General features: G+C 46.6%; 1 protein-coding gene across 2 annotated transcripts in view; it reads left to right on the forward strand.

The window, feature by feature from the left end:
* The window catches only part of MORN1 (MORN repeat containing 1), an 88,322-nt gene that overhangs the window by 36,856 nt on the left and 27,504 nt on the right, over window positions 1-23,962 (forward strand). The window lies entirely within an intron of this gene.

Below are 23,962 nucleotides of genomic sequence, written 5' to 3' on the forward strand. Positions count from 1 at the left end.
TAAGCTTTGTGTCACTCAAACTCGGTGTTCTGACCGAGGCTTCCCGAGAGCCTGAAGTAAACTCCTGGTCATGACAAAAAAACCCTTTTATTAATTTCCTGTGAATTCTGCTCCTTCACATCCAGCAAAGTCTTTCGAGGGAGGATTTGCGGTCACAGACCTTATCTGGCTTGGAGAGCTGCCAGGCCGAGATCTGCACAACTTGGCCAGGAGTCTCGGAGAGTCGCCAACCAATTAAGCGAGCTAATTGTCTCCTGCAAACTCCACTCCCCTTTCGCTCCTGTTTTATTTCCTCTGGGAGGGGCCATTCATTGTCCACCTGTGGCCTTATTCCCAAGTCGACCCCTGTTCTTTAGCTCTTCCCTTCATCTGGCCACTCTGCATATGCGCACACTGGGAAGAGGCTCCAGCTGTTCTTCTGCCTCACTGATGTCTGACTCCGAAGGCAGCTGATAACTGGCATACGGCCCTGGCCCCCTCTCTGCCTCCGACACAGAGCCCTCATCAGAGCCTTTCCCAGACTCCAGGACTGGCCCACCTTCCTCCCCAACCTCCTCACTGTCCTAATCTACTGCCAGCTCCACTGACCACTAGTGGGTCACAACACGCGGCCTGGTTCCTTGTCACCGAAGGAGGCAAGACGTCAATAGGGTAAAATCTTCCTTTCACTCCCATTGTACCTCCGCTCGGCTGCTAGATGCTCAAAACCTTCTACATTTCTGTTCAAGGACCTGCTTGATAAGATCAGGGCATAGGAAACCACCATAGGTGCCTTTTTAATCTTTCGGGACTTGAATCCAGGCCAAAGGAAGGTTTACTCGAACGCAGATCAGATGGGAGAGTGTGGAATTAATTAACCAGTGGAACGACTTGCCTCCAGAAGTTGTGAATGCTCCAACACTGGAAGTTTTTAAGAAGATGTTGGATATCCATTTGTCTGAAGCGGTACAGGGTTTCCTGCCTAAGGAGGGGGTTGGACTAGAAGACCTCCAAGGTCTCTTCCAACTCTGTTATTGTATAACTCTAATGGAACAAGAACTCAGCCCGCGCGAAAAGGAGCTGACGAGAGCTCTTTTTAGATTTGGCCCCGAGTTTGAAGCCACTCAATACTCAGTTGCCCACACTCCACCCCGCAAGGGATGATGGGGTCGTTTGATGATGATGATGATGATTCAAACTGGAGAGTAAAAGCTGTGTAATCCCTATGTTGTTCCATTTTTGGATTTAAGTGGAAGACAAGAAAAGAATTGCAGAGGAAAAGGGGAAGCAATTTTGTAAAGCTGAGCTCTCTCTCTGCTTTCCCATCTCCTGGCCAAGTTCTTCGTCTCCACCTCTTAGGGGCCTCTCTCTCTCTCTCTCTCTCTTCCTTTCTCTCCACCTACTCAAAACTTGTGTCTCAAGGTTTAACCTAATCCCAGTGAGTCAAAACTGCCAACTCATCCTTTGTATAAATATACATTCACTACCTATATATTGTTATTTTGGCTTCCTTTAAAGGGCTGTGCTGACAGATGAGCTGACGTTTTTTGTTTCCCCCCTCCCTCCCCTTTCATAAAAAAAAAAAAATACCCGGATATCATTTTACAGGCCAAGTGATTGATTGAAATTATTCAATGGAAACTCCGAACATTTTGAAACCTTGGGAGTTGAATCCGAGTTTATCTGGGTTTATGGTGAGCCCTAATATTCCAATCCCCCTCCCCCCATATCACTTGATACATTTGCAAATATACGCTCTGAATCTTAATTTGCTCGGCTCGCTAGACAGATTGGGGGGCTGGGGAAAGCCTAGCGGTTGTAAAAACAACCTCTCTATTGGCGCTCCGGGAAAGTTTATTTTGATAGCCCCAGCGTACGCAAAATTCTTCGTTTGTCCTTTGTTTTTTGTTTTCCACCCCTGTTTTGGTTGTATTAAATTTAGTTTTTTGTTTCCACTCTTCCAAGCAAAATATGTTTATAAGGGCCCTTACGTAACACCTGACCTTCCCCCCCTCCCCCCTTGCTTTAAGTCACCAGAAGATTTAGAAATAGTAAATAAACAAACCTCTTTTTGGGAGTTTTTCCCCTTTCGTGAGAGTTTCTGTTGTAATATTCCTGCGTTTGAACGGAAAAGAGATTGGAGGGGAAAAAAACAGATTGAAGCAAGCCACAATGGGTCAGATTCCCTCATCCAGCTGGGACTACAGTAAAATGACATTAGGGGAACAGAGGGGCCTGTAATGAATACTTGAGCTCCGGCTTGTTGTAGTAGTGGAGCAGCTGGGCCAGAAACAGGGTTGAGTGAGTTATAATCCTTGAGGTGTGAAAGTCAACCAAGAGGAAGGATCATTCTCTCTCAATGCAACCCACCTCACAGGGTGTTGTTGCTGTTGTGGGGGAAAACAGGAGAAGGGAGCATTAAGTACATTGGTGGTAAGGTCATATACAAATCTGATAATAATAGTAGTAATTCTAACAGCTCCAAAAATTTCAGCCAGTATGGTCCATAATGGTCCTGATGACATCTGAAGAGCATCAGGTTGAAGAAGGCGGCAGTTTTGATGTTAGAATGAGAGTTTGATTAGCTGGTAAACTGTTATAGCTGACCCTTCCTTCCTTCCTTCCTTCCATCCATCCATCCATCCATCCATCCATCCATGAACACCCTGCCTTCCTTTCTTCCTTCCTTCATCCCTCCCACTCCTTTGACTCTCTGCCTCCCTCCCTCCCTCTCCTTCCTCCCCCTCTCTTCCCTCCCTCCCTCTCATTACTTCCCTCCCTCTCATTACTTCATTCCCTCTCTCCCTCTCTTTCCTTCCCTCCCTCTCTCTCATTCCTCCCTCCCTCTCCTTCCTTCCCTCCCTCTCTCTCCTTCCTTCCCTCTCTCCCTCCCTCTCCTTCCTTCCCTCCCTCTCCTTCCCTCCCTCTCTCTCCTTCCTTCCCCCTCTCTCTCCTCTCTCCCTCTCCTTCCTTCCCCCTCTCTCTCTCTTCCCTCCCTCCCTTCCTTCCCTCCCTCTCTCTCCTTCCTTCCCTCTCTCCTTCCCTCTCCTTCCTTCCCTCCCTCTCCTTCCTTCCCTCCTCTCTCTCCTTCCTTCCCTCTCCTTCCTTCCCTCCCTCTCCTTCCTTCCCCCTCTCTCTCTCTTCCCTCCCTCTCCTTCCTTCCCTCCCTCTCCTTCCTTCCCTCCCTCTCTCTCCTTCCTTCCCTCCCTCTCTCTCTTTCCTTCCCTCCCCCCTCTCTCTCTTCCCTCCCTCTCCTTCCTTCTCTCCCCCCCTCTCTCTCCTGCCTTTCCTCTCTCCCTCTCCTTCCTCCCTCCTCTCCCTCTTTCTCCATCTATCCTTCCATTCTTTTTCCAGCAAGACTTTCTGGCTGGCTGCTTGAGCAAAAGGTTGGCCCAGGATCAAAACACCTCAGGAGTAAGTTCTGCTGATGGGTAAATGACTGAGGTCCTTGAGGATTTTGCTTCCCCCCCCCCCCACTTCTTCTTTTAACGTGGCGGTAATAACCCAGTGATGGAAAGGTACCCAGCCCTATGAACTATTGATGAACAGCCAGCAAAATGGAATTCTGAGAGCTGCTCGGGGCGTTTTCCCTTTCAGAAATAGATGTGCTCGACTCTCTGGTTTTGAAGCCGGCGTAATGACATCGGAAGCCGGATTAAAAGTCACTTCAGGGGAAGTTCCTCCTCCCTTAGCAGCAATTGACTGCTTGCTTCTTTCAGAAGATTTTCAAATAAAGGCAAATAATCTGGTCCTCCTCTCTGTATTTTCCATTAGCATCTTTGGGATGCCAAGTGACACCGAAGAGGCCCAAGACCACTCATGGTTTAATTTAGCTTGGACCAGCGTTAGCGAGCCTTTTCGGCACCGAGTGGGAGCACCAGAAACCGGAAGAGGAGTTCCCCGGCACACATGTATGCGCCGGGGAACTGCTCTTCCATTTTCCGGTGCTCCCAGGTGTCTGAAGGCCAGCTGGCTGGCGCGCCGGAACCCAGAAGAGCAATGGGTGACAGCTGGTGTTCCCGGAGAGATGGCTCTGCGTGCCACTCTCTCCCTCCCAGTGGTTAGAGTACGGTACTGCAGGCTACTTTTGCTGACTGCCAGCTGCCTGCAATTGGGCAGTTTGAATCTCACCGTTTCAAGGTTGACTCAGCCTTCCGTCCTTCCGAGGTGGATAAAATGAGGACCTGGATTGTTGGGGGCAAGAGACTGACTTTGTAAACCACTTAGAGAGGGCTGTAAAAGCCCCGTGAAGCAGTATAGAAGTTTTAAGTGCTCTTGCTATTTTCTGCCTGGAAAGTTCTTATCCTGGGCTATTGGATTTCTGCATTGGGCATCTACATGCCTTGCAAGACTTCAGCCCATGCTGGGTATAAATTCTCCAATTCCCCAGAATTTCTGCATCCTTTCTGATTAACTCTAACCACCGGCCAATTTTAAGTAAAGCTTCTTAACGTCTGGACTTGGAGCAACAATGCAAGCGTATCTGGCTTAGCCTGACATCGCTCCTGTGGAATGAGACGCCTGTTCCACCATGGCTGATTTCCCCCATGCGGCCCTTGTGTTTTTTGCACCGGCAAAGTACACCAACTCAGCCCGTTTCCAAGCACCGACAATAGCAACCGTCCATCTGTTTTAAAAGTTTGCTTCCTGTCGTCCCGTGTTTTTTTTTCTTTTTCTGCCGCTTCAGCTCAAATGCTTCTCATTCTTTTGGACAAGACGTTGGCTCTCTCGTTACATGTCTCAAACCGGGCAGAATTTATGAGATGGGGAAATAAAAGCTCAGTGGGAATCGGGCCTTCGAAACGTGCGTCGATTCGAAATCCCCTTTTTGAGCTGGATTTTGCAGAGGATTTTTAAAGGCAAGGCGGTTTGGGAAACGTTTCCAAAGAACTGAACGCCCTCCAGGTGGCCCCCTGAGTGATATCAACCAAGATGGTTTGGTCCTTCTAGCTTCTTAAAAGTCACAGGAGCATTTTTCCCCCTCTAGTCTCAAAACGGGGTAAGCTCCACCACCCTAAGAACAGCTTGCCAAGTTGGAGAAGACATCTGGAATGGCGAGAGCTTTGGTGACCTCGACTTAACAACAGTTCATTCAGTGACTGAAGTTACAATAGCGCTGGGGGAGGAAAAGTGACTTATGTTCCCTTTTCAGACTTACGAACGTTGTAGGATCCCCACAGTCACATGATCAAAATTTGGACCCTGGGCGACTGACTTCGACAGTCATGCTCTGGGCGTTGACAGCAGGCTGGGTTTTCCCAGGTCAAGGAAAGAATAAACTGGCAAGGAAAGAATAGCTGGCAGGTTTTTCACAATACGCTGAGCTTAGCAAGCTTTAACCTTCAGTTGGACTTTTTGGCAGCTTATCCCGTTGGATTAGTCGATGATTCAGTCCGGGCGGTGAACCCAGAAAGTAGGTTAGTTCAGGAACCAGCAAAACCCATGAGGCAAATGGGGCTATAATGACTGAGTTGCCCGCACAGTATTTGTTTCCAGAGAGTAAGTCATCTGTGTACTGAGTTTGGTTGAAGTTGATCGAGGCATTCCAGGGTTATGCTGGAAGGAGAAGAGGAGGAGGAGGAGAAGGAAGGGGAAGAAGGAGAGGAAGAGGAGGAAAGGGAAGAAGAAGAAAAGGAAGAAGAGGAGGAGGAAGAACAAGGAGGAAGAAGGGAAAGGAGAGGAAGAGGAGGAAGGGGAAGAAGAAGAAAAGGAAGAAGAGGAGGAGGAAGAACAAGGAGGAGGAAGGGGAAGAAGGAGAGGAGGAGAAGGGGAAGAAGAGGAAGAAGAGGGGAAGGGGAAGAAGAGGAAGAAGAAGAAGGAGAGGAGGAAGGGGAAGAAGAGGAAGGGGAAGAAGAGAAGAAGAAGGAGAGGAGGAGGAGGAAGGGAAGAGGAGGAGGAGGAAGGGGAAGAAGGAGAGGAGGAAGAGGAAGGGAAGAAGAAGAGGAGAAGGAAGGGGAAGAAGGAGAAGAGGAAGGGAAGAAGAGGAGGAGGAAGGGGAAGAAGGAGAGGAGGAAGGGAAGAAGAGGAGGAGGAAGGGGAAGAAGAAGGAAAGGAGGAGGAAAAAGAAGAAGGAGAGGGGGAAGGGGAAGGAGAGGAGGAGGAAGAAGAAGGAGAGGGGGAAGAAGAGGTGGAAGAGGAAGGGGAAGAAGAAGAAGAAAAAAGATGATGATTGAGTGTTGGAGAACTCATTGAATTCCTGGGACTCCTAAGGGAAAAAAAACCCCAAGTGTGCAAGGCTTCAAAGACCAGATGGAGAATTTTTGGGGGATTCAGCCTCCTTCCAGATCCTTCTGTGGAGTCCTCCTTGGGGGGGAGGGGGAGAACCATGATGGGATCAGCTTATGGGGAAAAAAAACATACAGTCACAGAACGAGAACATCTGGATCCGCGCACGTACATGCGCACGACTTGGAAACATGACTTTCTTCCCCGTTTGGCCCCTCGAACCTCAACGTGTCCCTTGCCCGTGTTTGCATCCCATTTAACGGCTGGCACGACCTCCTCCTCCATCCCCTGCCTTGAATTCAATACGAATATTTGGCCGTCGGAGGTCTGGAGCAGAGGCTGCCTTCATCACAGGTGGCCCCGTTGTGTCAGGGCCTCCGTCCCTGCCCGTCCATCTGCATTTCTTATGTTTCTTTCTCCCTTCAGCCCATTCGAGGGTTAAGAAGTTCAGCTGCCATCTGCGGTTTACTTAGCGGTGACGTTTATTTAAGTCGGGACGGCAGCATCATCGTCGTGCCGGGAAACTTCTCCATAGCAGGGAAGCCATCTGCCCGAAGAGGAAGGCATGGAGGCTTCGGTCCCGAATAGGCCAGAGGTCGCGGGGTGGTTTTGTCCCTTCTCTTGCTGAGCTGTCTGAAGGGATTAAACCTGGTGAGGAGGCCCAGCGTGATTCTCACAACTGTGGTTGGGGTCGCTTGCACTTTTCCCTTTTGTTTGACGAGGAACGTCTAAACAAGCTTTGCAAGCGTTCCCCGGCCTTCAGCCTTTGATCTGTTTGAGTGACCTCCTCCCCCCTCCCCACCCCATCACCACCACCAAAACAATGCCAGAGAGAGAGAAGGGGCGGGGGAGGAATCGTCTTCCTAATTTTCATAATTAAGATCATGGGGCGCGGTGGCTCAGTGGCTAAGACGCTAAGTGGCTAAAGCACATACGACCCAAACAATATGCTTTCCACTGAGCACCTAGGTATGTAATGCGAAAATATATAAATCAACTGTTAAAATACACACAGACGTGCACACAATTCCCGTCCTTCTGGCAGGGCTTTCTACTCCATAGAGCAGTGTTTCCCAACCTTGGCAACTTGAAGATGTCTGGACTTCAACTCCCAGAATTCCCCAGCCAGCGAATGCTGGCTGGGGAATTCTGGGAGTTGAAGTCCGGACATCTTCAGATTGCCAAGGTTGGGAAACACTGCCATAGAGTACTGCCTTAAAAAGACTTACAGAATTGGAGGTCTTCTAGTCCATCCCCCTGCTCAAGCAGGAGACCCTATTACCATTCTAGACAAATGCTTGTCCAGCCTCTTCTTAAAAACCTCCAGTGTTGGAGCATTCACAACTTCTGGTGGCAAGTTGTTCCCCTGGTTAATTGTTCTCACTGTCAGGAAATTCCTTCTTAATTCCAGGTTGCTCCTCTCCTTGATGGGTTTCCATCCGTTGCTTCTTCTTCCTGCCTTCAGGGGCTTTGGAGGATAGACTTTCCCCTCAGGGTTTTTACAGCCCAGTCTACTTGAGGGACGCGGTGGCTGAGTGGCTAAGACGCTGAGCTTGTCGATCAGAAGGTTTGGCAGTTCGAATCCCTAGCACCGCATAACGGAGTGAGCTCCCATGACTTGTCCCAGCTTCTGCCATCCTAAAGCACGTAAAAAATGAAAGCAGAAAAAACAGGGACCACCTTTGGCGGGAAGGGAACAGCGCTTCATGCGCCTTCGGGCGTTGAGTCAGGCCGGCCACATGACCACGGAGGCGTCTTCGGACAGCGCTGGCTCTTCGGCTTTGAAACAGGGTTGAGCACCGCCCCCTAGAGTCGGGAACGACTAGCAACCTGTGTGCGAGGGGAATCTTTACCTTTACCTAAGATCGTGTTGCTCAGACTGGTTTTGTTTTAGGCTGGCTTGACTCTGTGGCAGAGAAACGTACAGTGGTTGCAGGACTGAGAATCCGAGATGTAAGCGGGACATTCATGCTAAGCTGGCTTCGTTTGAACCTGGGGTGAGGTTGGCACCGCTGGGGGGTGAATCCAGCCTGTTGGGTTAGTTTGTGTTCCAAAACACTGGATGCCGGTAGCTTAACCCTAAACCCAAGGTAGCAAAACAATTCCCACAGCAGAACTGTGCCCACAAAACATGCTAAGACAAGAACTGAATCTCCCACCACACACACATACCACCAAATCCTGCTTAATCCCTAACTCTAGTGAGCCAAACTAACCCAGAACCCACCCCCCACCCTCCAAAAAATAGGTATTTAGAATAGTAAACTAACCTGGTGGCTGAGTTAAAGCTTATGGCAGGAGTCCAGTTTTGGTTCAGCAGAACGACATGTTCTATAGCAGATTTTTTATTATTATTATTTTTTCCCTTCTACAACACCTTACAGTCATTACATCAACATTGTTATGTCATCATACCCGTACATGTATATAATATTTCGCTTCTATATTTACACACTTTATACACAGTTCTATATATTATATATATATATATTGTTTTTTGGCTTAATATATTTTATTCTTGTTTTGCAGCCATTTGTACCAATTGTTCCAAATTTCATAATATTCCGACTCTTCTTTATCTTTTAATTTCAGTGTTAATTTGTCCATCTCTGCACAATCCAAAGTTTTTTTTAATCACTAATTCATCCGAGGGGGTATTATTTTGTTTCCAGCATTGGGCAAATGCTATTCTAGCTGTAGTTAACAGATGTATTAATATGTACTTAATTTTCTTTGTATATTTCCCTTTGATTATTCCCAGTAGAAAGATTTCGGGTTTGTATTTTATCTGTAAAAAAGTACAAGGGACTTGTTATCACATATGGTGGACCTGCCCGTAAACACAAAAATATTGGACAAAAATTTGGAAATGGGTGCAAGAAATTACAGGAGAACAGATAAAACACAAACCCAGAGCGACATGTTCTAAATGGCCTTTATTGGTAGTGTAACATTAAGACCCTCACTCAGCTTTTTGAGATCGGATTCGGGTTGATGGTCAATTCGGATGCATCCTTCCTTTCTCTGAGCGACTTCTGAAACACAGAGACTGAGCGCTCGCAATCCGCCGAGCCAAGAGGTAGTTTGTTTGTGGCTTATTTGTCATTTATTCACTAAACCATAGTTAAACAACCCGGGGCTTTAATGCGTTGTACATACATACACGGTCTACTGCCTGAAGAAAGCTGAATTCATTTAAAAGATCTTGCATTGTTTGTCCTTAGCGGCAGTTCCCAGATCTCTTGCCCAAAGGACTTCCACGTTAAGTCTTCCTACTTCTCGGGTGCCCCAAGACTGACCAGAAGAACAATGTTGTTGTTAGTTGCAAAATCGTGTCCCGCCCATCGCGACCCCATGGACAACGTTCCTCCAGGCCTTCCTGTCCTCTACCATCCTCTGGAGTCCATTGAAGCTCACGCCGACTGCTTCTGTGACTCCATCCAGCTATCTCCTTCTCTGCCATCCCCTTCTTATTCTTTTGCCCTCCATCTTTCCCAGCATGAGGCTCTTCTCCAGGGAGTCCTTCTTCCTTCTCCTTAGGTGGCCAAAGTCTTTGAGTTTCCTCTTCAGGATCCGGCCTTCTAAAGAGCAGTCAGGGTTGATCTCCTCTAGGATTGACCAGTTGGATGGCCTTGCAGTCCAAGGGACTCAATGCAGGAGTCTTCTCCTCCAGCACCAGAGTTCAAAGGCCTCCATTCTTTGGTGCTCAGCCTCCCTTATGGTCCAACCTTCACAGCCATCCATTGCAACTGGGAAAACCATCGCCTTGACTAGACGCACTTTTGTTGGCAGGGTGATGTCTCTGCTTTCTAGTAGGCTGCCTAGATTTACCATATAGCTTCCCTCCCCAGAAACAAGCCTCTTTTAATTTCTTGGCTGCAGTCCCCATTTGTGGTCATCGTGGAGCCCAGGAAAGTAAATCTGTCACTACCTCCATTTCTTCCCCATCTATTTGCCAGGAATTGAGAGGGTCGGGTGCCATGATCTTAGTTTTCTTCATGTTGAGTTTCAAGCCAACTTTTGTAAAAGCTCCATTTTACAAGCGTTCATATCTTTTTGCCCTTTGGTTTTCGTGTCAAAGATACTGGAGTGGGTTGCCATTTCCTTCTCCACTCGATCACGTTTTGATCACGTTGGAGAGTTGGGGAAGGTCAAATAATCCGGGAAGATCGAGTAATCTCTTAGCTTTGTTCCAAAGTTGACGGGAACGTAAAGGAGAGGGTTTTTTTTAAAAAAATGATTCAGAGTATGTAATTCCTCTTTCAAACCAGAACCTAAATCTTAATCTTGAGTTAAGAAAGAATCGAGTTCGGGGGTGAGGGCGGATGGGGGGTGGGTGAGGGCGGCTGGCTTCTCTTTCCTTTGAGACGAGCATTAACATGAAACACATCTGGGCTGGAGCCCAGGCAGTGTTGCCAGCATCTCTGCAAAAATATATATATATATCCACGCCTTCGGAATTTAATGCCTCAATGCCTCCCACATCTGGCGCAGATTGGGTGGGTGGGTTGCGCATATTTGTGCCACCCTCAGCCTTACTCGTGTGTGTGTGTGTGTGTGTGTCTCTCTCTCTCCTACCAGTCAGAGTGTGTGCACTTTGCTCCAACCCAGAGGAAGAAGTTAATGGTGCACCAATCAATTCTTCCTTTTTTCTTTTCTTTTCCAAGCAGCGTTATTATAAATAATGTCGGAGAGGATGGGATAGTTTCTGCCAGCATTATGGGAAGAACCTCTGCTCGAAAAATCCTAAATAAACAGGATGTGATAGGACAACGATGATGATTAATTAGTTTATCTTCTCTCTCTCTCCCTCTCCATCCCTTCCTCCCTCCCTCTCTTTTTTTTTTCGGGCAGAGGTTCGTTCTCCAATTGGTTCTCCTACATCTGGATCCTCTCCAGATATTTTTTTAAAACCCTATTTGGTTAAATTACAGTACCCGGTGTTTTTTTTTCCTTCCCCTAACAAAACGCATTGATTTGATATTCAAAAACATTTTTATATTTAGTCTGTTAACCTTTTGTAATTCCCACCCACTGCTTTTAAACTGCGGAATGTGGTAGGGCTTTTTTTTCCCCCCTTCTTTTTTCTTTAATGCTAATTGTTGTCAGTAGGGTATCAGCCACGAGCCCTTAGCAATTTAAACGCATTGAATTGTAATGCAGGTGCCGTTAATTGGAAGGCTGCTATTGTTTTCCTGGCAATAGCGAATATGTTTCAAACAATTCCTTGCAAATTGGATTTGAGACCATTTTTGTTTTGTTTTGTTTTTTTAAAGAAAGAGAGGGCGGGGGGAGAGAGAGTTTAAAGATAACTTTAGCTTCCAATTTAGCCCGGAAAAGGAGAAGCGAACTGCAGGAGAGGCTTTGTCTCTCCCGTTTAGGCTGAATGGGGGAACCCGCAGTGGCATCTTTCAGGCCACAATGATGGTCCTTGCCCGGGTGCAAATTTGCAGGCTCCCACTAGCGCAACGGTTAGCCAAATCACCAGCTTGTGTAGATGAGATGGGCACCGTAGTGGGAAACCCGATTCGGTAGCGTAACGCACATCCAGTCGAGTTACATCCTATGTTTCCACAAAGAAGGACTAAAAAGAATTTAAAAATTCTATTTTTGCAGTTCCTTTCATCAGATGCACACATCTTGGGGCAAAACCCGAGGCCTTTTGGTTAAACGCAGCCAGAAAAGCTGTTAGTGGACTTCTAATTGTTTGCCACCATAAACTAACACCACCCTTCTGAAGTAGCAGGGAGGTCCGTTATCGGCTTCATTTTAAATCATCTTAATTGAAACTGGAGGCGTTTATGGTGGGCACTCAAATCTCCTCTCTTGTCAGAGATGCCATAACTAGAAAGGGGAAACGATTCATATAGCAATAGCACTTAGACTTATATTCCGCTTCCCAGCCCTCTCTAAGCAGTTTACAAAGTCAGTCTCTTGCCCCCAACAATCTGGGTCCTCATTTGACCCACCTCGGAAGGACGGAAGGACTGTTGCCGTGGTAGGTTGCTCTTACCATCACTACCGGTACGCGGCTCATAAGGCTGTGCATCCTGTTCGGGCAAGAGCGCGCGCATGTGCAATCCACCACCCCTGCGACACCCAGCTGCTTGTTGGGGCTCACGCAAGGGCTGCACACTATGCACTCGTGCGCAATTGGCCGGTTGCTTTATAAGCAAGTATAGAACGCGGGCGGGCAGGTGGCCCAAATGAGCCACCGTACCGGTACGCTGTCAACTGCTCCTGGCTACTACCGGTACGGCCATACTGGACCTGGGAGGAACCCACCACTGCACTCTTGTATCTTCAAGTGGTCACTAACCAAACCGTTATAGGTCGAGGACCAGTGGTGGGTTCCCAAAAAAATTGGAACCTCTTCTGTGGGTGTGGCCTGCTTCCTGGGTTCACTGGTGGAACATCTTCTAACTGGTTCGGTAGATTTGACGAACCGGTTCTACTGAACCGGTGCGAACCTGTAGGAACCTGTAGGAACCCACCTCTGTTGAGGACTACCTGTATATCTCTACCCGGAGCTCATGGAACTATCCTAACTTGAAAAGAGAAACAGAATTGTGGGCTTGCCAAATTCAGACTGGAAAGAGGCACTCTGAAAATGGCAGGGGTTGCTATTTGCTGGGAAAGGCTTCCCACGGTGACGGAGCTGATCGGCCAAAAGTAAAAAGGCTAGATTGAAAAACGGGAAGGAGAAAATAAAACAAAAACAAAAACCGGAGCATAAGTGATCCTAATTGCCCGTCAGAAGAACTAAAAGACTTGGCAATCGGATAAGGCATTGAAGAGAACAGCAAGCAGTTCTCTGGGAGTAAATCTCTTTCATATTAATAAATGAGAACCGGCTAGCCTTGGGGATCAAGCGGGATTTTGTTTGTTGTTTTCATAGTAGTTTTAATAAACATTACAGATTTTTTTAAAAAAAACTAATACAAAGACATGAAAGGAGAAAAATAATAAAAGTGCAGAAAAGAAAGCAAAATAAGAATATGTCAGAGAAAAAGGAAAGAATGATATCTATATATTTATATCTATATATCACTATCTCTATTATCTAGCTATTTATAGCTACCTACATACCTATCTATCTATCCATCACTATCTCTATCGCTATCTATATTAGCTATCTAGCTATCTTACATACCTACCTATTTATCTGTCTATCATCTATATCACTATCACTATCAATATTAGCTATCTAGTTAACTATAGCTATCTACCTACTACCTACCTATCTATCATTTATCTATCTATCTATCTATCTATCTATCTATCTATCTATCTATCTATCTATCTATCTATCTATCTATCTATCTACCGTATCTTCCGGCATATAAGATGGCTTTTTAACCCCAAAAAATTATTTCAAAAATCTGGGGTCATCTTATACGCCAGGTATAAGAAAGGCCATACCAAAAAACCAAAAGAAAAGAAAAAGCAATGCCGCCAAGCAAAAAGCCGCACCCCCAGTGCAGACGCCAGCCTTTCAATCAATAACCTCGGCGCTCCTCGCCAGGGCACATGGATGGATGAGCGCTGGGATGGCTTAGTAAGGTCTGGCTGGCGGTCTGGAAGAGGAAGGCGCCGAGCTCAAACTACGAAAGCCCGGCAGCGCAGAGGCCTTCAGCCTGCTCGCGGGCGCCTGAAAGTAGGGGGTCGTTTTATACGCCCAGTCGCCTATACGCCGGAAAATACGGTATCTTATCTATCTATGATTTATAGCAATAGCAATAGCAGTTAGACTTATGTACCGCTTCATAGGGCTTTCAGCCCTCTCTAAGCGGTTTACAGAGTCAGCATATTGCCCCCAACAATCCGGGTCCACATTTTACCTACCTCAGGAGGATGGAAGGCTGAGTCAGCCCTGAGCCGGTGAGATTTGAACAGCCAAACTGCAGAACTGCAGTCAGCTGAAGTAGCCTGCAGTGCTGCATTTAACCACTGCGCCACCTCGGCTCTTCATTTCAATGAAGGCAATTTAGATGAAGGGATAGATGGGGGATTCATTAAATTTGCAGATAACACCAAGCTGGCAGGAATAGCCAACACTCCAGAAGACAGGCTTAAGACACAGAAAGATCTTGACTGACTTGAACATTGGGCCCTATCTCCCAAAACGAAATTCAACAGTGGAACAAAGTAAGGTTCTACATTTGGGCCAGAAAAACCAAATTCTGTGGTATAATATATAAGTGCCACCTGGCTCAATAGCAGTAACTGCGAGAGGGACCTTGGGAGTCCTAGTGGAGAAATAATTCATTTACGGTAATTTTTTAAAAAAAAAGATTAAAATTTTAATTTATACAGTTCTACTCCAACGCCGAGATGCACAGCTGTCCTTTGCTGGGGCATCTAATATCCAAGATCAGTCTGACCCACAAGCTTTAACTCTCTTCGCTGTAGCTGCGGAACGACAGGCCTGTATTTTAGGTTAAACCCAAGGTTGATCCACTTCAGCTGGACATTTTAAAAGTGCGATGATCTCCCCGATCCTTAGAGCTGGCAGAGATCGCATTATTCCGAGGGTTTGTGTGTAAAGAGAGCCTTGCCTCTTTTTCAATCAAGCAGTTGCTTTTTTTTTAAAAAAAAAAAATCCTTTCTCCAGATGTGGGAAGATTGCAGGGTGAACACATTCTTGCAAAAGAGCCAAATTTCTGCATTAAAAAAAAACAAACTAGCAAGTCAGCAAAAAGCTTTCTCCTGGCCATTGGAAGTTTTAATATGGTTCTTTCTTTCTTTCTTTCTTTCTTTCTTTCTTTCTTTCTTTCTTGACCATTTGGAAAGTCTTGATTTAATCTCTTCCCATCTGGGCATTAGAGGTTTTATATGCTTCTTTCTTCCTTCCTCCCTCCCTCCTTCCTTCCTTCCTTCCTTCCTTTTTTCTTTCTTGACCATTTGGAAAGTGTTGATTTAATCTCTTCCCACCTGGTCATTGGAGGTTTTAATATGCTTCTTCCTTCCTTCCTTCTTTCCTCCCTCCCTTCCTTCCTTCCTCCCTTCCTTCCTTCCTTCCTTCCTTCTTTCTTTCTTGACCATATGGAAAGTGTTGATTTACTCTCTTCCCACCTGGTTATCGGAGGTTTTAACATGCTTCTTTCTTTCCTTCCTTTCTTGATTGACCATATAGAAAGTGTTGTTTTAATCTTTTTCCACCTTTGCTTGCAACCTAGCATGTTAAATACAGGGGTAGGATTCAGCCAGTTCTGACCGGTCCGGGCAAACCCGTAGCTCCAGCGATCAGCTGGGGAGAGAACCGGTTCGCTCTGATGATGGGGTGGGCTCGTCCGCCTGCCCTTGCATTTTACTTCCCTATATCCCCTCAGCTGATTCACGTGGCAGAGCGGATGCTGCGCCTCAGCTGTGTTACTCCCCAGAAGTAGCGTGGAAGATAAGTTTCGTTAAAACTGTGCATGAGCGTGGAGCCCGCATCAGGCGTGCACAAAGCACACGATCACGGAACCGGTTGTTAAACCAGCAGGATCCCACCACTGGTTATATATGCTTCTCCGTTGAAGTCTGCCAGTTGTACATCCTTCATTTGTGATAGATTTCTTTGCCTCCGGTGGTTTCCGATTTCCATATGTTCATTAAGATCCATGCAGACCGAACATTTGAGAATGGAACCAGAACCATTAGCCATTCCTGTTCTCTCTCTCTCTCTCTCTCTCTCTCTCTCTCTCTCTCTCTCTCTCTCTCTCTCTCTCCCTCCCTCCCTCCCTCCCTCCCTCCCTCCCTCCCTCCCTCCCTCTCTCGTTCTCTCCCTCTCGTTCTCTATCTCTCTCCCTCTCGTTCTCTATCTTTCTCTCTCTCCCTCTCTTTCTCTCCCTCTCTTTCTCGCTCTCTCCCTCTCTCTCCTACAAAAGGGGCTGCCCCTTCGCTCCAATACACCCCCCAAGGCTTCATTTTAAGTTTACAGATGTCAGCTTGAATGGATGCGACCGTATTTCTAGAAGGATATTGGACTGATTCCTTGGACTTCTTTGCTTTGTGGGGTTTTTTTTCCAGCCAGCACTGACAAACCAAGGATTAGTTAAATCCTTAGTCTCTAAATACTGTATTTTTCAGACTATAAGACGCACCGGACTATAAGACACACCTAGATTTAGAGGAGCAAAACAAGAAAAAAAAAAGTTTGGCCTCCATGCGTCCGGTTTTCGCCCTCCCCAGAAGCATTTTACAGGCCCATTTTTGGCCTCCCCGAACTCTTCTGAACATTCTGTTTTCACCAACAACGTGCCCATTTTTTGCCTGCTTCAGGGGGCCGGGGGGATGAAAACGGGATGAGTGGAAAGTTCGGGAGGCCAAAAATGGGCTGTGAGGAGCACATCTGGGGGCCGGGAAGGGGGAAAACGTGACACGCAGAGGGTTTGGGGAGGCCAAAAACAGGCCCATATTTGGTCTATAATACTCACAGAAATTTTCACCCACTTTTAGGGGGGGGGGGGGCAGGAGCAGTGGTGGGATATAACTGGTATGCCCCAGACCTGGGAGCACCAGGTACAGTTCTGCTACAGTGCTGCAGAGCACCTGCCCGCCTGCCCTCCTTACCTATATTTGAGCCGATCGGAGCTTGCACGCACGGACAGTATGGGGCTTGCACAATGTTCTGCCGAGCAGATGGAGTGTCGTAGAGCATTGTGGGTGGTAAGTGTGCATGAGCGCACTGGACGCCCGGCCCCATTGCACTGTACCGGTTGCAACGGGATCCGGAATCCACTACTTAAATCCTTAGTCTCTATATACTGTATTTTTCAGACTATAAGATGCACAGGATTATAAGACACATCAAGATTTAGAGGAGCAAAACAGAGTGTGTCTTATACTCTGAAAAATTCGGTATTATTACATAAAGGGGAAGGTTAGGATTTCCTATCTGGAAACTTGGGTTTCCTTTACGTAAAGCTTTGCTGTTTTCTTTCAACCGTTCTTCATTAGGGGGATTACAAACACAACTTGTAACCATATGTTCTGGCCGTCCTCACAGCCTGGAGTGTTGATCTCTTCATGGCTTCCCCAGGAAGTTCTCTTCCATCTCATTAAACATTTCTGTTATTACAGTGGGTTTTTTCTTTCTCCCCTCTCCCCAATGGAGGCCAAATATTTTGTGGCTTCTGGTATGTCAAGTTTTGATGGAGCTTGTATCTTTGTGCGTGTCTCCTTTGGCGGCCTAAGAATTGGCGTTATTCGAGGGAGCATTTGCCGCTTAGGTTCATTGTTGTTATTTTGATGTCAGGCTAAAATTCATCCAGCCCTCTTTCCCCAGATATATATTGCGTTTACCAACTTAGAATTTTTCCAGATGAGATGTATGGAGACCAAAAAGACAGCTGCCTCAATTTATTCCTTATTTTGAGGAAGGGTGAGGCAGCACATTCCCCCCTCCCCAATTTGTTTCTGCAGTTCGTTAACATACAATCCACAGGCTTGGAAGAGACCTCGGAGGTCTTCTAGTCTTACCCCCACCACCACTGCTCAACGCAGGAGACCTGAAAAGATACTGCCCAATCTGCCTCCTGTCCGGTTTTTCCTTGCTCAGTTTTGAAATGTGCTGGGAACTATCAGTGGCTGTTGATAATCGTGGCCTTTGGCAGTAGTGAAGTTCAATTTTTTTTACTACCGGTTCTGTGGGCATGGCTTGGTGGGCATGGCCGAGGTGGCGCAGTGGTTAAATGCAGCACTGCAGGCTACTTCAGCTGACTGCAGTTCTGCAGTTCTGCAGTTCGGCTGTTCAAATCTCACCGGCTCAGGGTTGACTCAGCCTTCCATCCTTCCCAGGTGGGTAAAATGAGGACCCGGATTGTTGGGGGCGATATGCTGACTCTGTAAACCGCTTAGAGAGGGCTGAAAGCCCTATGAAGCGGTATATAAGTCTAACTGCTATTGCTATGGCATGGCTGGTGGGCATAGCAACGGAAGGAGACTGCAAAATTTCCCTTCCCTTCCCACTCCAGGGGAAGGATACTGCAGAATCTCCATTCCCACCCCACTCTGGGGCCAGTCAGAGGTGGCATTTGCCGGTTCTCCGAACTACTCAAAATTTCCGCTACCGGTTCTCCAGAACTTGTCAGAACCTGCTGGATTTCACCCCTGGCCTTTGGGCTTTTGAGGGAGGGGCTGTAGAAAGTTCATACCCAATGAAATGAAATATTTTAGGAAATATTTAAAAAGCAGAATATTTCCCCTAAAAGAGAAATAGAAATCTTAAGGGAGACAGAAACTCAGTGTCAGGGTTCCAAATAGCATCCAAAATAAAATAAGAATCCAAGGCAAGAGATTCCTCAAAATTCCAATTTATTAAAACAGCCATGTTGGCACATCTGGGAAAACCCAAATCTCAAAGTTTTCAGATTTTCCCCACCCAGTTGAAAGTTCAGGATCCTGCCCCAATGCCCACAAGTTCATCACATGGTCCATTCTTCCACTGCCACGAAGACAGATCCCTCCCAACCAGATCTGGCCAAGTGTGGAGAAAAAGATGTCCTTGGCTTTCTAAGAAGAATGTTATTATGACTACATATCACCCAACTCCATATTTTCCCACAGTAGAGAGAGTGGCGGGCCTGAAGTCCAAAAAGAAAAGTTAGCTTGCAGACATGACACTCGGAGCTTCAACCAAACTTGACTTAGACAAACATGACTCCACTTGTCCCATGCGAGTGACTACAGCCAATAGAATACGTGTTCTTGCCTAGAAATAGGAAGCTCAAGTTCAAAGCCCAAGAGAGGGTGTAAAAACCTCTCTCTCTCTCTCTCTCCACTTCATGTGGTCATCTGCCCAGGATCTCAAACCCATGTGGTCCTGTTCACCAGTAAACCATCCAATCAGCCTCCCTGTTTCCAGTGTCTTTCTCCCCGATTGGAACTGAATCAGATGGGTATTTCTTCCAACAGACCACCTTTGGATATTGTCCAGTGTTGCCCTTTCCAATTGAAGATGCTGTCGAGACATAGAATAAAAATCATTTCCAAATAGTACTTTTTTTTTTAGGATTTTCCCCAGCTCAGATTCAATTTTTTTTATTATTTTTTTACAATTAGCGTATTTTTTGGAGTATAAGATGCACCAAGGTTTTGAAGAGGCAAATTTTAAAAAAATAGATGGGTAGCCAGAGGGAGAGAGAGAAATACAGTAGGTAGGTAGGGAGAGAGAGAGTAGTTAGGTAGGTAGATAAAGGGATGAGAGAGAGAAATAGAGATAGAAATACAGTAGGTAGAGTGTGTGTGTGTGTGTGTGTGTGTGTGTGTGTGTGTGTGTGTGTGTTTAGGTAGGTAGGTAGGTAGAGGGATAGAGAAAGAAATAGAAAGAGAGAGAGAAACACAGGGAGAGAGGAAGTAGGTAGGTAGGGAGAGAGAGAGATACAGTAGATAGGTAGGGAGAGAAAGTAGGTAGAGGGATAGAGAGAAATAGAAAGAGATAGAGAGAGAAATACAGTAGATGGGGAGAGAGGGAGTAGGTAGGGAGAGGGAGAGAGAGAGAGAAATACAGTAGATAGGGAGAGAGAGTAGGTAGGTAGGTAGATGTTTCCAGGTGTATTTATCCATGTGCTGGAGAAGATAATTGCTGAGAATCTGCAGCACCTAAGACTTTGTTTCTGCTGGAACAGCACTTGATCAATCTAATTCTTATCAATCAGTTAAAGAGCTTCCCAAGAGGGGGGTGAGTTTTTGCACTCTGCAAACCTCCCCAAAATGGCCCGTTTTTCGCGAAAACTGGCCCATTTTTTTTTAAAAAGGCATGAATAGCTTGGGGGGGGGGGCTTGCAGAGTATTCCTGGGGGGGGGCAAAAATGAGCAAAAACGGCCCATTTTTTGCTCATTTCTGCCCTCCCCAGCTCCCAGGAGCTCTCTGAAAGCCTCCTAAAGGCTATGCACGGCCATTTGGTGAAGAGTGTGGGGCTTTGGGAGGCAAAAAATGCTGTATTTGATTTATAAGATGCACCCAGATTTTCAGCCTCCTTTTTGAGGGAAAAGAGGTGCGTCTTATACTCCGAAAAATATGGTATCTTAGAAAGAAAAGACCAGCCCCTGGCAGATTTCTCCAGGTTGTGCTTGCTTCAAGGGTCGCCTTTTAATCTCGGTGGCATCGTGGCATCATAAGGGCTGGGATGAAGAGGTCTTGAGGGAGCCAGCATCGCAGTTGGGCTCCAACATCAGATCTCTCTCTCTCTCTCTCTCTTTTCCCTCTGGGAAAAATTATCTGTAGGGACCGGAGCCAGAGGGCAAAACTGTTCTCTTTTGCGGAAGGAGGATTTTTAAAAATTGCTCCGGATAAAATATCTGCTGCTTCCCCACCCCCCTTTCTCGGGCACCGGCCAATTCTTAAGATTTTTTTGTGCTTCGAAGCTAGTACGAGCCGTCCTCGGTTTAACAACAGTCCATTTAGTGACTGTTCCAAGTTACATCGTCACTGGGGGAAAAAAGGGACTTACGACCGCTTTTCACACAACCGTTGCGGCATCCCCGCGATTATGTGATCAAAATTCAGACACTTGGCAACAGACTTGGATTTATGACCGTCGTAGCATCCCGGGTCACTCAATCCCCTTTTGCGGCCTTCTTGATGAGCCAAGTCAGATGGGGGAACCCGATTCACTTAACAACTGCAATGATTTACTTAACAGCTGTGGCAAGAAAAGTTCTAAAGTGAGCTGAAGCTCACTTAACTGTCTCGCTTAGCCACAGAAATGCAGGGCTTGGTGAATGGTTGCAAGTTGAGGACTACCTGCTGCCACCTTATTGCTCCCAGGAGGGAAGCACAGACCATCCCGTTGCATTCCTGTGGATGTCTCGGCTGTGTGGAATCTCAGCACCTTCCCCCACACCTGCCTTATTAATTACTGACATTTATTGGTAATTGAATTGAGCATTAAAGGCTAATGAACGGTGTCTGGTCACCTTTACAGGGGAATACCGTTGGCAGAGCTGAAGGCGCCCCAAGCAAAAAAAAAATTTATGAAGAGAGAAGGCGGTCTTCTGGCGCCGAGGTCAGCCAGGGTGGGCCCATAACTCTTTGTGCCCATGATTAGAAGCCCGGCCTGTAGCCTGACAATAATGCCCCTTTGTCATTCTCGGTTACAGGTGCTTACGGCTGATCCTGTTTTTTTCCCTTCCTCTCTTTTTTTTTTCTTCTTGGCGGTGCCCTACACAGGCGATTAGCGTGTGTTGTAATTGAGCTGCTTGTAAAAAATAAAAAAAAGATAATTAATTGGCATTTTCACTCCTCCAGAGGAGGTCAACCTGCCCCCCATCTTCGGTCATTACCCAACTAGTCATCCCCGCTCCAGACTGCCGTGTTCTTTCCCCAAGGTGACGAGATGATCTTTATCTTTGCTGATCAAGAAAAACATTGCTGCCTTAATTAAAAGAGGCACGGAAGGAGGATTTGAGGGGTGATGCCCGAGTGGCAGGATTGATTAGATCCCAGTGCCTGAGCTGATATTAAAAAAAAAACCAAACACTACAAGTAGAACCACAATTGAATCCAAAATTTCTGTGGTTAAGTGCTCCGTTTTACCTCCTTTATTGCTCTTTGGTTGTTGAGTTAGTCACATGATCAACCATTAAGCGAATCTGCCTTCACCGTTGACTTCGCTTATCGGAAGGTCGCAAAAAGGGACCCAGGGACACAGCCACGCTCATAGCAATAGCCCTTATATACCGCTACCCAGGGTTCTCTAAGCAGTTTATAGAGTCAGCCTCTTGCCCTCCCCCAACAATTCGGCTCCTCATTTTACCGACCTCAGAAGGAAGCATATATGAAATGTGACCAATCATCTGAATTTGGATCCCCTGATCACCAGGATGCTGCCAAGGTCGTAGCTGTGAGAAACGGTCCCAAGTCCCTTTCCTTGGTGCCGTAGTAACTTTGAATGGTTACCAAACAAACTGTCGTAAGTCGAATTAACCATCGTACGGGAGAGCTACAACACGTGTCAGGGTTCCAAGTAATACACCCATAGCAAGCAGAACTCCGAGGCAAGTAGATTGCTTAAAGAACAGTTTTATTGGAGATATCATATTGGCACAGACTGGTGAAAACCGACTCTTTAACGATTCCCGTGGTTTTCACGTTTAAAAGTTTCCCCCCCTTTCCCAACTCATCAGTCACATGGCCCAATCAAGATGCTGTCCAGTTGCTTGGAAAGTTCACTCCTCCTCTCTTCAGCCACCTGTGGGAATGACCTTGGTTCTCAGGGGAAACTATTTTGCTTTGGCTACGAAACCCCAGCTATCTCTATTCCCCCCCTCCCTAATCCCTCAGCACCAGTGTGTCAACGCTGAAGGCCTCCAAGATGGCCTCATTCAGGCCAGCTTCAGAGTTGACAACCCCGTGCTTTGACTCCATACGGAATCAAAAAAAAAAAGCTGCAGCAGCAACTCGGAAAGTAATCTTGGATTCTGCAGTTTTGAGGTCGGGCTTTGCAGGCGGTGAGTGGGCTGGGAGAACGTCGATGGAGCTGTCCATCCGAGGTCACAAAACACCCCGGAAATTCCCCTGTGTCGACATGCACTTTCCGTGCCCTCACAGGTCAGCCCTCAGCAGCTGCAGTGTCATTATTGAAAACTATTAGTGCATTAAGAGATTGGAAATGATGCTGTAATCAGCAATTTGCTTCCCCTTCGAACGCGCCAGTGCAGCAAAAGCTAATGAAGAGAGGGAGAGAGAGAGAGAGACGGGTGTTAAGAACTTGCGTCCTTTGTCCAGGGCCCAAGGCCGACTTGCTTACCGGAAGGCCGTTTTCACCATCCAACAGAAAGTGCTGGAGGAAAGAAGCACAGCTCCGGGCTTGACTAAACAGACTTTCGTTTAATGGCCATTCAAAGTTAGGCCGGCACCCCCAAAAAATACAACATGATGACCGTTTTTCACATTTAATACCGTTGCGGCATTCCCCCAATGGTGACATGAATGAAATTCAGAACCCTCGGCAGCTGACTCGTATTTATGATAACGGTAGTATGACGTGATCCCCTTTTGGGACCTTCTGACCAGCAGAGTCAATGGGGAAACCACTTAACGACCAAGTTGCTAACTTAATTTAAGAACTTTGGCGAGAAAGGTCATAAAATAAAGCTAAACTCACTTAAAAACTGCCCCCCCCCGACAATCTGTCTTGCTTAGCAACATACCATATTTTTTGGAGTATAAGACCTACCAAGGTTTTGCACTCTTCCAAAAATGGGCCATTGTTTTTTTTTCTTTTCAAAAAAGGGGCATGAATAGCCTTTAGGAGGCTTGTAGAATGCTCCTGGGAGGTAGAGGGGGCAAAAACAAGCAAAAAACAACCCATTTTGCAAAAATGGGCCTATTTTTTGTCAAAAAAGGGCATGTATAGCCTTTAGGAGGCTTATAGAGTGCTCCTGGGGGGGAAACAGCCCGTTTTTCACTCATTTCTGCCCTCCCCAGCCCCCAGGAGCTCTCTGAAAGCTTCCTAAAGGCTATGCACGGCCATTTTGGTGAAGGGGGTGGGGTTTGGGGAGGCAAAAAATGCTGTATTCGGTGTATAAGACTCACCCAGATTTTCAGCCTCTTTTTTGAGGTAAAAAGGAACGTCTTATACTCCAAAAAATACAGTAAATCATCATCTCCTTTTAACAACTCCATAATCGCTTGCAGGGTGGAGTCTGGGCAGCTGAATGGTAAACTGAGTGTTTACTGGCTCGATGCCCTTCCTGTCACCAGAGCGGAGGCTTTTTTCCAGCAGATATATTCTCATTATGCCCAGAGAGAGAGAGAAATACCTGCCTC

This window comes from Thamnophis elegans, chromosome 15 (assembly GCF_009769535.1).
Source record: "Thamnophis elegans isolate rThaEle1 chromosome 15, rThaEle1.pri, whole genome shotgun sequence".
NCBI classification, from domain to species: Eukaryota; Metazoa; Chordata; class Lepidosauria; order Squamata; family Colubridae; genus Thamnophis; species Thamnophis elegans.